Source organism: Pongo abelii, chromosome 11 (genome assembly GCF_028885655.2).
Source record: "Pongo abelii isolate AG06213 chromosome 11, NHGRI_mPonAbe1-v2.0_pri, whole genome shotgun sequence".
Taxonomy (NCBI): domain Eukaryota; kingdom Metazoa; phylum Chordata; class Mammalia; order Primates; family Hominidae; genus Pongo; species Pongo abelii.
In genome coordinates, this window is record NC_071996.2 from 104,336,452 (window position 1) to 104,350,011 (window position 13,560).

At 44.6% G+C, this 13,560-nt stretch overlaps 1 protein-coding gene across 11 annotated transcripts in view; it reads left to right on the forward strand.

Annotated features, from left to right (window-relative positions):
• Positions 1-38: 38 nt before the first annotated feature.
• Positions 39-13,560, forward strand: part of CFLAR (CASP8 and FADD like apoptosis regulator) — a 55,205-nt gene continuing 41,683 nt past the window's right edge. For 4 of the 11 annotated variants that reach the window (XR_002914052.3, XR_008522591.2, XM_024242901.3 and 1 more), the window contains exon 1: positions 192-331. The gene's annotated coding sequence lies outside the window, so the exon portion shown is untranslated. 11 annotated transcript variants of the gene reach the window in all.

Genomic DNA, 13,560 nt, shown 5'->3' on the forward strand with positions numbered 1-13,560 from the left:
CCATAGCAGGAAACAGCGAGCTGGCAGCCTCACCGACGAGCTGGCAGCCTCACCGACGAGTCTCAACTAAAAGGGACTCCCGGAGCTAGGGGTGGGGACATGGCCTAACACAGTGAGTGCCGGCTATTGGACTTTTGTCCAGTGACAGCTGAGACAACAAGGACCACGGGAGGAGGTGTGGGAGAGAAGCGCCGCGAACAGCGATCGCCCAGCACGAAGTCCGCTTCCAGGCTTTCGGTTTCTTTGCCTCCATCTTGTGTGCGCCTTCCCGGCGTCTAGGGGAGCGAAGGCTGAGGTGGCAGCGGCAGGAGAGTCCGGCCGCGACAGGACGGTACGTGCCCCGCGCTCGACCCCCGCGCTGGCGGCGCCAGAGCTGTCCCAGACCCCAAGCCCCGACGCCCGGCCCTGAGTCAGAGTTGCAGCAGGCCCTGCGCCGCCGCACCCCGCGTCCCACACCCCGCCGCTCCTCACAGCCCTGCGCTCCGGGAAACTGCAGGTGGCCGGCAGTGGCCAGGGGATGGCGGGGGCGCTTCTGGAACCTGACTCAGTTCTGTAGATTCCTTATCTCGGTTGTTTACCGCGGGCTTTGCGGAAAGCCCCCGCTTCCGCTTCCGCCCGGCTCCGAACCCCCGAAACCCCGAACCCCTTCTACCCGCAACTCCGCCCCGGATTCCCAGAAAGGGGCCACCTGGGCCACAGCGGTACAAGCTGCACCCCGATGGACAGGAAGTAACCCTTGGCCAACTCTGGCCGCCCCCTGCAGCCGCAGCCCCAGAGGCCCCCCCGCGAGCTTCAGTGACGGGTCCTCAGCGTCGTGTAAACTTTGCTTAAAATGATCTTGAGAGTTCAATTCTTGGGGTGAACTGTTAAGAAGATCTGGCATTTTTCCTTTCGAAAGTTGTTGGGAACGTGGACTTTCCCAACAATTGTGTGTGCGCTCGATCTCACTCAGTGGGAGCCTCCGCCCTGGAGGGAATTTCACAATAGCCTGGTCAGGGCGGTTATTTTCCAGAGCAGTTTAATGTCTGTTTTGCCCAAGTGCAAGGAAAGCTTGCCTTGGAAAAGCTGGGAATGCTTGACTGATGAAAAGTTTTTAGAGCCTTTTGAAATGAACCTGTTTCTGCCACTTTTCCACCGCTTCAAAAGGACTGGGAAATGTAAAATGGCTTCAAGATGTTCTTGCTTGAGGGTGTCCGGATTTGGACAGAAGGCCATGTTCTTTTAATATTAACAGTGGCACGCAGTAGAACAAAGGCCACTGAAATTCAGAATCAGTTTTTGGCTCCACGGAGCAGGGAGTAAATTCAAGGACGCCAGAGGTCTTGCGAATATTTTAATTGGTTGACATTTGAAATTTGTTCTTAAGCAGTGAGGGGTGGAACCAGTAGGGGGATAGCGTATAGCATAAGTAAAGCTTTTTGGACATCAACAAACTGCGATAATCTAGAACAGACAGCGGGCTCTGGAAGGTTTGACCTGCTTTAGAGAGAGATATTTCAGATAAGAGGAACGGAGTTTTTGGCACTTTTCGGTTTGGTGATTCCCCTAAATAACCTTACAAAAGTTTCGTTGAACAAAAAACCTGGCTCGAGCTCCAAGATCTTTTTTTTTTTTTTTTTTTTTTTTTGAGACAGCGTTTCACTCTTGTTGCCCAGGCTGGAATGCAATGGCACCATCTCTGCTCACCGCAACCTCCGCCTCTCGGGTTCAAGCGATTCTCGTGCCTCAGCCTCTCAAGTAGCTGAGATTACAGGCATGCACCACCACGCCCGGCTAATTTTGTATTTTTAATAGAGACGGGGTTTCTCCATGTTGGTCAGTCTGGTCTCGAACTCCTGACCTTAGGTGATCCGCCCGCCTCGGCCTCCCAAAGTGCTGGGATTACAGGCGTGAGCCACCGCGCCCGGCCCAACTCCAAGATCTAAACAAAAAAGACTAGATTGAAAGGGAGTTTTTAATGTTTACTGTTTGCTTTACATACATTTTCTTGTTTTGTTAATACTTGTTTTACTTACAGCTTTTGGGTCAAATGTCCTCGTTAAAATGGCTTTCTCTAGCGACTTTATGTTTTACGTTTCTGTTTGTAACTGACATTTGACCTTCTTTTAACACGGTATTACTTGCCTCCTTATACCGGTTTCCAAGGTGAAGCCATTTGCAGGGTCGCTGGGTTTCCCCCTCCCCCTGAAAGTCTTGCGCGACCCGGGGTGGGCGGGATAGCGTGCAGTTTTTTGAGCCTTGGGCTGGGGGCCTCCAGGAAGCTGAAGCGGAAATTGCCTAGGCCCCTGGGGCATTGGCGGTCCTACCGCAGCTCCTAGTAGGTGGTGGGGGCGCAGCGGCGGTCCCCACTCAGTCCTGGTGGGGCCGCACGTAACTGTCCTGAGCTATGCATAAGCCCTTTGACCACGCATGGAGAATTTTACCACCCAGAGACACGCGAGTGGCCCTGTGCAAGTTTCAACTGCGCGGGGGCGGGGAATTCCGCAGACAGGATTCGAGAATTTATGTCTTGTGTGGTAACATTTCAGCCGGTGGGCGGCGGGGATTAGGCGTGAAGCGGTTCAGCAGGCAGAGGTTCTCCGACGCCCTCCGGCGAAGCCACCTGTTGATGCTTTTGACTTTCTGTCCTTGTTCCTCGTCCCATCTGGAGCATTTCCAATTCTGGTTTTGCGGAGCAGCAGGTCTGAGCTTGTCCGGCGAGGGTGGGAGTTGGTCCCGGCGGAGATCCAGTGGGAAGAGCCGGCGGCTGCCCGGGCGTGAGTAGACCGAGAATCCTGCCCGATCCCCGCCCCTGGGCTGGTGTCGCCCTGGGCTCCTGGGACGTCGGGGCACTGTCCCCCGATACTGGCAGAAAAGGATTGAGTCCTCGCTTTTGGCCCTAGGTCTCCTTGAGCCTCCAGAGGACTCACAACACTCCGGGGCATGTTGCTCTTTCAAATACCAGGAATGGACTCTGGGGAATGGGGCACCCTTGAAGTCTGATTATTTCTTCCCTGTAGAGCCCCAGGGGCTAATTAAACTCGTGTTTATGGACTCCAATGCCTCCTTGCCTTTAATTCAGTATAATCCTACCAACATTTATTGAACTTCTCTGGGCCAGGCAGAGTTCTGGGTGCCGAGGACATAGAAATGGATCTAAACTTGGTTCTTGTCCCCATAACCTCACAATGTGGTTGAGGAAGACTCAGCAGTTACCTACACAGGTAACTTCGAGTCAAGACAGTTTAGACAAGATCCACTGACAGCCTGACTGGAGGAAGCCTGTGGGCCATGGTGGGGCAGTTATGACACCATGGGTTCTTTTTATTTGTTTTGTCTTTTCTTTTAGTATGCCCAGGTAACTTGCAGAACCCAGTCGTTCTTTCTTACTATAGATTGGTGAGGTGAAAAGCACTATCATTATTGGAATGCCCTGTCTCTCCCTTATACTCTCCTCCTGTCATCTCCCCTCAGAAGACTTGACACCCCACCCTGGTGCCCTTTCTCTGTACTTTCATATGCTCAGCGGCTGTCTTTGCACTTGCTTCAGGATTGTACCTAACATTCTGTACTGTAATGCATTTTCTTCAGACACTCTTCAGTCAAGTTGTATTATAATTATCTGAGTTAAAATACATGCAAAGTAAATAGAGAAAACCTCCAGGGGTTCATTCCCTAGAGATAACCAAAGGTTTCAGTTTAATGTTGTTTTTTTTTTTTTTCACACGTGTGCTCTCAAATACAGTCTTTTACATATTTTTAAAAACGAACACTCATAATTTTTTTTGTTTATTTTCTAGTTTGCAAGATATTTCATTTTTTAAAATTGTGTTTATTTACAACCTGCTTTTTTCTAAAAAAGATTCAAGGTGGGGCCTTCTTTTCTTTTCTTTTTTTTTTTTTTTTTTTTGAGATGAGGTCTTGTTGCCCAGGCTGGAGTGCAGTGGTGATCATAGCTCACTTCAGCCTCTAACTCTAGGCTCAAGCAGTCATCTCATATCAGCCTCTGGAGTAGCTGGAACTACAGGTGTGTGCCACCACACCCAGCTACATTTTTTTTTTTTTTTTGAGACGGAGTCTTACTCTGTCACCTAGGCTGGAGTGCAGTGGTGCTATCTCTGCCTCCTGGGTTCAAGTGATTCTCCTGCGAAAATTGCTTCCTTTTCTACACTTGTTCTGTATTTATGTTCCTTTGATGGTCTCCACTTCTAGCCACCTTCTTTTTTTGGCAATTTAAGTTTTTGGCCCAAATAGATAAACATCTTCTACATTATTTTTCTCTTATTCTCGATACTGGGTTGCCATCTTTGGTGATTTAGTACTTATTATGAAAGAGAGAAGCTAACCACTTGATACCACTTTCATCTGCATACTCAGGATAATTTGTATCTTCTGCAGTGAACTCTTCAGTTGAATAAATGAATCATTTATATGTATATTTACATACTTTTAAAAATGTAATTGAAAAATCCTCTCATAGTTACTTACTCCAAGGTTTAAAAATGCTTCCCAGGGTAATGAGTTTCTTTAGTCATGTGACTTTAGAAATGGGAACAAAAGCTTCCTTATCTACTTGTGAAATTCTTGAGTTTTTTCCTTGAACTTCCTTTTTTATCTTCCCTTTGGCTTATATATCTGTGTTTTTTGTTTGTTTTTACTTGCAGCTTTCAAAAGTAGTTTTCAAAGTCAATGAGATTGTTTAAAAGAGTAGGTACCTGACAGTTTCTTGCTTGAATACTATCTGGTGAGTGAACCAAATTCCCTGCAACAATAACCACAACTTTGAATCAAGAGTTAAGTGAAAAAAGTAACTCCTTCAGCATTTACTGAGCACCTGCTAGGGCTGAGGAATGGGAGCACGTAGATCTCCCTCTGCTGTCTGGAGCTCCCTTTCTGGTTGGAAACATAGAAGCAGCGTAAAAGTTTCTCCCAAAACCTTGGCCATGGTATGCTATTGAAACCCCATAGTTCAGATTTTATACTTGACTTGAGTTCTGTTCTAAGCCATGGCTGGATTATGTTAATCTGGCAAATAATTATAAGGCTGGATTATTTTAATCTGGTAAGTAATTATAAGGTTGTGCTCCGTGATGGAGCTATTAATAAAATATGTGGTAGCACAGGCAAGTTGTATATAGCACAAAGCTATACCTCCAGAGGAGACACTATATCAGTTGCTGTCTGCCTAGGCTTTCTGTAAACGTGCTGGCTATCGTTCAGCCTAAATGTAGAATGAATCTATCCCTTTAACCTGGGTCGTCACAAGGAATGTAAAGGAACCTAGAATGAGGACCCAGGCAAGAGATGAGAAACTAGGGGACAGATGAGTAGGTACCAGGGATGGTGATGAGACTGGAGCAAGTGGGGAATTTTTATTTTCTTCTCTACTTTTCTCTATTTTCCAGATTTTCTTGGAGCAAAAAGCAGGTAGTGCTTTTTACAGAAAATGAATGCTATATAAAAGTAATTTTAAGAACTTTATATATCCATAGTATTATGTACAATTCCTGACTTTGAACAGAGGTATCTCCCAAAGGGCGAAGTTTGGCCCTTTAGTTACAATGGAGAATCTGTTGTGTAAACTGAGCAAATATACCTGCCCAGTTGAAATTTAATTTAAGCCAATCTTGTCTAGATGAACTTAAGAGAATGTCTCCTAAATATTTTATTGCAGTAGTGTAGCATGATTGATAGTATGTTATTCTCTTGAATAGATGGGGTTGTTTCTTGAGCCACTTTTTATTCCTTTGATCAAAACCTTGAGGAGAAGGAATGCCTGTTTTCCTGACTGCTGTTGCATGAAGTTAGACATCCAGTTCCTCTAAAGGTGACATCAGATGGTTTAGATACCTAAAAAGAAGTGAGGCTAAGCCATAGGTCTTCTTCGTACTACCTGAAGTTGAGACCTGGTCTCTGAACTCAGTTATTGCTGAAGCATTAAAATCTGACATCTTGCTTAAACTCAGGCAGCTCGACCTGTTCCTCATTTTTCTCTATCAAATAAATTGAAACCTGGTAGTAAACTGATGATGAGTTCCAAACATCCACTTGGTTGGAGACATTGTATTCTCCCCACTCCCAATGAGGTCCTGCCAGTTTCCAGAAAGTTTTGCATAGGGGCTTACCCATCCTTTTAGAATTACATTGCAAGTCACTCTAAAGCAGTAGCATTGTTATCTCATGTAGTTGCAAAAGCTTCCTTTCACAAGCTCTTTCTTCTGGATCCAACAACCAGATTCCAAGTATGGTATCTTAACTACACCACCAGCTCCATCTTGCTTCATTGTATGTTATGAAGGGATGAGTAAGCATTACACATGGGCTGCAATGGTCCAATGATGACCAGTCTGTTCAAGACCCAAGAGGGCTGAGATCGGCAGCCTGGCCATTGTTTACCACAGCCTAATGAAGATGAGTAAAAGCCTATCTATCCCCAAGGACCTCCACATATGACAGTACTCAACTGAGTCTCACATAGGATAGAATAAGATAAAATGCTGGAAGAGAACACAAACAGTGCTACAAAGCAGGAAGAGATGACTTGATTTGGGGATCAATACAAGCTTATAGAAGAGACATCTTGAGAGATAAGATATAATTTCAGGTACAGACTGAGAGGAGGGAAGGGGCTTTCCAAATGGAGGCAAATGTTTGAGTGAAGTTGCTGGGACAGAAAAATACTGTCCAGGGAACATTGAGATATTTTTGGTTCAGAGTTAGATTATGGGTTGGGCTGAAGTGGGGATGATACTCTTAGTGCTTGAGCTATGTATCAGAAGTTTGTCCGTAGTATTATGCACAATTTCTGATTTTGAACAGAGCTATCTCCTGCAGGGCCGCTCTTGGCCCTTTAGTTACAGTGGGCAATCTGTTGTGTAAGCTGAGCAAGTATACCTGCCAAAGTGAAAATTTAAATTTAGTTAAAGGCACTACATCAACTGATTTAGCTCCCTTGCTCCTGGTGACTTTGCCCATGTTTCTATATCCAATAGATGATGATTTATGATCTTTTGATCTAGATGCTTTCTCATTTCTGATTCATTCTCATTTTCTGCAGCCTACATGTGTTAGGAACCAAGAAAGTTATTGGAGATAATGTCTGGTTGGAATTTGTGGGAGCTTCCCTGAGAGTCATGAAAAGTCTGTTCTGTCTTAGTCTGTTTTGTGCTGCTATAACAAAATACCCACAACCAGGTAATTTATAAAAAACAGAAATTTATTTCTCACAGTCTGGAGGCTGGGAAGTCCAAGATCAAGGTGCTGACATCTGGTGAGGGCTGCTCCCCGCTTCCAATCTGGTGCCTTGAACACTGCATTCTACGGAGGGGAGGAATGCTGTGTCTTAACATGGCAAAAGGTGGAAGGGCAAAAAAAGAAATAAACTCCCTTTATCAGCCCCCTTTATAAGGGCATCTAATCCTATTCAGGAGGGAGGTGCCTCCAGGGAATGATCACCTCTTAAAGGCCCCACTTCTTAATCCTATCATATTGGCAACACCTGAACTTTGGAGGGGACATATTCAAACCATAGCAGCCTCATCAAATAATTTTATAAAATATGACTTCTAATTTTATGTCATTTTATAATTGGGATCATCTGTTGTTCTGCACACCAATGGAGGAGGAAGGTGAATTGTGTTATGTTTAGGATGAATGCACAAAACTTCTGTGAGATGGCCACATTCTACTTTACCCAGAATTGTGCAACCTCTTCTCCTTTTAGAAACTTCTGGATGACACTTTGTTTCATGTTCATATCTCCACTGGGGCTTCCCAGACACCTGAAAGTTCAGGTTTGCATGCTGCTTTCTGCAGCTGGCAAGACAGGTTTCTCCATTGCCGCCCAGTTTGTGGGGTTGCTAAGAAATTACATTTGCATTCACGTCGTGGCTCATTGGACATGACATTGCTTTCATGCCATACGATGACCTTGCTTCACATAGAGAAGCAGTAGAAAGAAGGGAATGTTAAGTACGTCTTTGGATGGCTTAGCTGGTCATGCTGCATGCTTTGCTGCTGATTACAGGGAACAATATGTGCCTTTGTTACCAGATAGTTTGGGGGCAGCGTTGGTGTTCTGTAAGAAAGGTTGAGAAGCCTGACTAAACTTTTTTTTTTTTTTTTCTTTTATTATTATTATTATTATTATTATTATTATTATACTTTAGGTTTTATGGTACATGTGCGCAATGTGCAGGTAAGTTACATACGTATACATGTGCCATGCTGGTGCGCTGCACCCACCAACTCGTCATCTAGCATTAGGTATATCTCCCAATGCTATCCCTCCCCCCTCCCCCCAGCCTGACTAAACTTAACCACATTTGCTGACACCTGGTTAGGGCTAATGTGGGTACCAGGGAAGTGTGTTAAGTGCTTCAATAGAGGTGTTTTGTTTTGTTTTGTTTTTCGAGATGGAGTTTCACTCTTGTTGCCCAGGCTGGAGTGCAGTGGCGAAACCTTAGCTCACTGGCAACCTCCACCTCCCAGGCTCAAGAGATTCTTGTGCTTCAGCCCCTCGAGTAGCTGGGATTACAGGCATGCAGCACCACGGCCAGCTAGTTTTTGTATTTTTATTAGAGACAGGGTTTTGCCATGTTGGCCAGGCTGGTCTTGAACCCCTTGCCTCAAGTGATCCGCCTGCCTTGGCCTCCCAAAGTGCTGGGATTACAGGTGTGAGCCACCGCGCCTGGCCAGTTCAGGCATGAACTTTAGAAAGTTCACTTAGATGGAAGGTAGATTTGGAGAGGGTAAGGTCTGAAGCAGGGGGAACAGAATGGCTAGGGGAATGAGTTTGGATGAGAGACGGATGGTAGGCACCAGCACTTAAGGGACAGGTGCAGAAAGAGTATGCTGAGGAGTAGAAGAAAGTTAGAGAAGGGTCTGTGTAGAATATAGTGGTGTGAGCTCAGCCAAGGGAGAAGAGTTTCAAGGAGGGATTAATTAGCAGTGTCAGCTGGAGTTGAGCAGTCAGATGAAAGAGGACTTCCAAGTTTTTGGATGTGGCAACCAGGAGGTCACCAGGGCCTCAACAAGAGCTGTGTCATCAGGGCTGGGATACTAGCAGGGGCAAACGAGGCACTGGCTTCAGGACATGTAAGGGGGCGCTCAAAAAGTCAGTCATCAAGATAGATAATATTTTAATGCAATATTTTAAAAAACAGACATAAATGCCAAAAATTTATGATGAACAAAATACCAACATTTTAAATAAAGACAGCGTCAGTATTGCTGATTGTCCCTTTTGCCTCAGATTCCAGTATGGCTCAGGACTGAGTGTGGCTGTGTAGAGGAGATGGTGGGTGAGGGGATCCAGGTGGAGGCATGTTGAGAAGTGAATTGTGGTTGAAGAAACTGAAGCACTGAGTACAGGCTGTTCCTTCACGAGGTCCCAGCTTTATGTGAAAGGGAATAAAGTGAAAGGATGGTCGGTCTAGGGGACCCTCAGGCTTTTTTGAGGATTTTGGCTTTATTTTTTAAGATGGAAGAGACTTGCACATGTTTATGAGCTGGGAGGAGCCGTCTCTGGAGGTAGAGAGGATGATGAGAGTGGACATAGGGGCTTAGTAGAGACAGGAGGGCACGCAGGGAGGCTTAGCTCTAGGCAAGCAGAGGGACAGGAGGGACCGGCTGGGGCAGTGGAAAGGTGGAAGGTGGCAGGAGTTTGTGCCTGATACATGGATGAGAAATGGCACTGGGGGTGGTGTTGGGATGAAAGAGAGTTGTGGAGTGTTGGAGGTTTCCCACACTCCTTGAAGGGTGTGGGAAAGGAGCTGAACAGAGTCTTCTTGTAAATTAAACTGTTGAGCAGCCGTAGGGGCCCAGCTCAGGAAACCACCAGGGTGTGGTGATAAGTAGTTTTCAGATTGTGTTATCTCTTCTCCCTTCCTTCAGAACTTGCTACTGGAGGTGTAGGAGTGGTAGAGGCTTCCTCATTAAGGCAGGGGTGCTGGAGTGATCAACCATCCCTGTTTGCCTGGGACTGAGGGGTTTCCTGGGACTCGGTCACCCTAGATGTTGCAGGGCTGGCAGTCAGGAGGGAAAAAGGCCAGATAATTGAAAATGCTGGCCAGAGTTTGTAGCATGCGCCGTCTGATTGTTGTACCTGAGCGAGTTAGAGAAAACGCCACACTTTGAGACGAATTAAGAGTCTGTTTATTTAGCCGGCGGCCAAGAGACGGCTAATGCTTAAAGTTCTCTCAGCCTCGAAGAAGGGGCTAGATTTTCTTTTATACTTTCGTTTAGAAAGGGGAGGGGGGTCTAGTTAAAACGATTTTACAGAAGTAAAGTAGGCAAAAAAGTTAAAAGGATAAATGGTTACAGGAAAGTAAACAGTTCCAGGTGCAGGGGCTTTAAGACTATTACAAGGTGATAGACGCGGGGCTTTGGGCGTTATCAATCCGACGAATTCCTGGGAACTGCGGATATTGCTCGCCACAGTATCTTATCAGTTAATTGCATTCTTGGATGTGCTGGGAGTCAGCTTGCACAAGTTAAGTCCTTGAGGAAGGGGCTGCTAGTGAAAGAGCCAAGATGGAGTCTGTCTGGCTCTCTTAGCTAAGGGAGAGTCAATTCAGGTGGAAACAAGGCTAAGTGATTAAAGGAAAGGGAGAGTCTAAAAACAGGGTTAGTAAAAACAAGGTTGGGCATTACATGATCCCTGGGTCTCCACTGTCAGAGGGTCTTTGAGCTCAGTTCTAGTGGCAGCCTCCTGATCCTCACTTCCCTGGCTGAGGCAAGGTTGTTGCAGCAGCCCCAGGAGTCTTTGTTAGAATCCCACCCCAGAGCTCCTTCCTCCAGTCCTCTCAGCAGTTTTGTTAGTTCCAGTATTAAGTGTAATTTCTACAAAAAATGCCTGGAGTATTTCTGTTTCCAGAACCGGATGCTCCTGTTAGCTAGTGTGTGAAAGATAACTCTGACTTGCCTAAGCTTTGTTGACGTTTTGAATAATAATTGGCGATAGTCTTATGACTTCTGCAAGAGAAATGAAACAGAAATTGGTCTCAGGTTTTAGTTGCTCTTGTTGTGAAGGTCAGGGACAGTTTGTACCAGGGTGTGGGTGTGGAAAAGAAGGGGAGATATAGTCATTAAATTAGAATATGCCTGTGAGGGGAGTTAAGGGGAATTCCTTTAAAATTCTAGAAAACACACACAGGTGCCAATTTTGTCTGGCTAGGGAAAGTGAACTGCTGAAAACACTGGGGGGAGAAATGAAACTAATGGTATCTTGATCAGTCAGGAGCATTGGGTATTTGAAAGCAGGGAAGAAAAATAATTGGATATTCCTTTGCCCCTTCATCTGAGTAAGGTGAAAGCAAGTGACTCTTCAGAAGAGGTGAATGGGACACTGAGTCCGGCAGCTCAGGCAGGGTGGAGTTGGTAACTGATGGGCACAAGTCCTTTTACTGGGCTCTAAAGAACTCATTCATCTGGGTGTGGTGGCTTACACCTGTAATCTCAGCATTTCAGAAGGCTAAGGCAGGAGAATCACTTGAGCCCAGGAGTTTGAGACCAGCCTGAGAAACACAGTGGGACCCTTTCTCTACAAAAAACTGAAGACCTTATGAGCTTCCCTAGTCTAAGAGTAATTTTTATGTTAATTTCTTGGCTTGGGCTTAAACCCCAACAAAGTGGTGATTATTCGGACCCCAGCCCTACCTCTCCCTAGTATGCTCTCCTTTCTCAAGTGCTCACCACCTCTAGCCACAGTGAACTGCCTCCAGCATACACACACGCTGATATTTTGTTGCATCTGAGTGGGCTGGCTCCACACGGGATCTGTAGTTTCCTTTTGATATTTTCTTTCAGTGTGCCAGATGCTACCACTGAGTAATCTAGATTTTGCTGCCAAACTCTACCCCCGTTAGCACAGAGGGAAGACAGTATGCCAGTACTCTTGCTGAGCGTGCGTGACTGGCAGAAAGCAGTCATGGGTTTAATGGTTGGAAGAAACAAACTGAGCAGATCATGTTTTTTAAAATGATTATCTCATTTTGTTAACTCTTGGTGGCATTGCTATATTGTTGATACTTATGAATTACAAAAGTTAGATGACTGTAAAAAAGTAGAGAATTAAGCATTTCATTTCTAGTAGTTCTGTTTGGTTCTTTTTCAAATATGTCAGTGAATTTGTATAATATCTCATTTCTTACTCTTGTGTTTAATGATTTTATTTTTGTGTTTTTATAATTCCTTCTACTGCATATATTTTATAGTTTAATTTATAATAACAACTGTTGACAAAATTGTGACTATTAATGAATACAGTAGAAAAGAACTTGGCCTCCTTTTCATGGAAGCTGATGATGAGATTAAAGCACTGTTGGCCTGTGAGTGGAGTATAGATTTGGGCTGTCCAGAACACATAAAATTTGTATTTATCTTTCTGATAAAAAAAAAGTAAAATAGTCTGAGTGCCAATGTTTCCACTTTCATTGAGCACATTTAATTTTAGTAAATTTAACTTAGCAAATTTAATTTCTCCAGTTATTTACAAATAATCATATTTAAGTGAAGTTTGGATGAATGGGCAAGCCCATTTCAAATTTCTAACCTAATTTTTCCCCTTGTTTTCATATAAAATTTTTCTACTTATGTGTTTTTATTTTAAGATAGCTCAAATCTTTTGTGGACTGATACCGTATGTAGATAAATAAATGGATTCAGTGCTTCTTTCACTAAATACAGCTAGATAAATATATAAATATACTTGAACACGAATACAAAGCAACCATTGGCAATTTAGAGTTGGGTTGTGTTTCCACTTATTTTTTGTCACTAAATTTGATTTTAACCTGAAATATTGTCTTGTAGGAACAGATAAAGAACACAAGAGGTGATTTAACATAAGTTTTAGCTGTGAAACTTAGAGTAGATAGGTTAGCAACTTAAATTTTGAAAGAAAATAGGATGAGTTTCAATGGAAGAAGTTAAGAACACACCCATTGCATGAGCTCCTTACCCCTCCTACCCAGCCCCCTCCCAGGAGTGAGATCTTTCTCCAGATCCTCTGTAACTTCCTGATGTTCCACTGAGAACATCAGAAGCACTGATGGCAATTGCTGCCATGTAGCAGTGCATTGAGAGTCAGGGCCTCTGGCACCTCCATGGGGCTCAGGGTCTGAAAACGTGATCCAAACCTGACAACTTGGTAGCAGGCTCTGTGAGGATTCATGATGAAGTTGTGAAAAGGGCTTGGGGTCTAGGAGGATGGCAGCAGAGATTTCTGCCTCCAGGTGTGAGTGAGGGGCTTTTGAAGTAGGAGAGCAACTAGAAAAAAGGAGTGGCACAGGGACAGAAACTTCTTTTCCCCATTGTTTGTTCAAGGCCACGTGGGTGGAGTCATTGAAGTGGAGGTTTAACTCTGTGACACAAGTTTCCCTGGTTTAGTCAGGCTGTCTGTCATTGGGCTTTTCCCACTTCCTTCTACTACGTACTTCTTCCCTATTCCTCCTACTGAGGCCATTAAACCCTTAGTTGTAATTTTCCCTGAACATGCTTTACATTCTGATGAATTCTGAAAAAGAATGTGGGGTTTCCTTGCAGATGAGTTCATCTGTTGTTTCATTTCCTTTACAATGT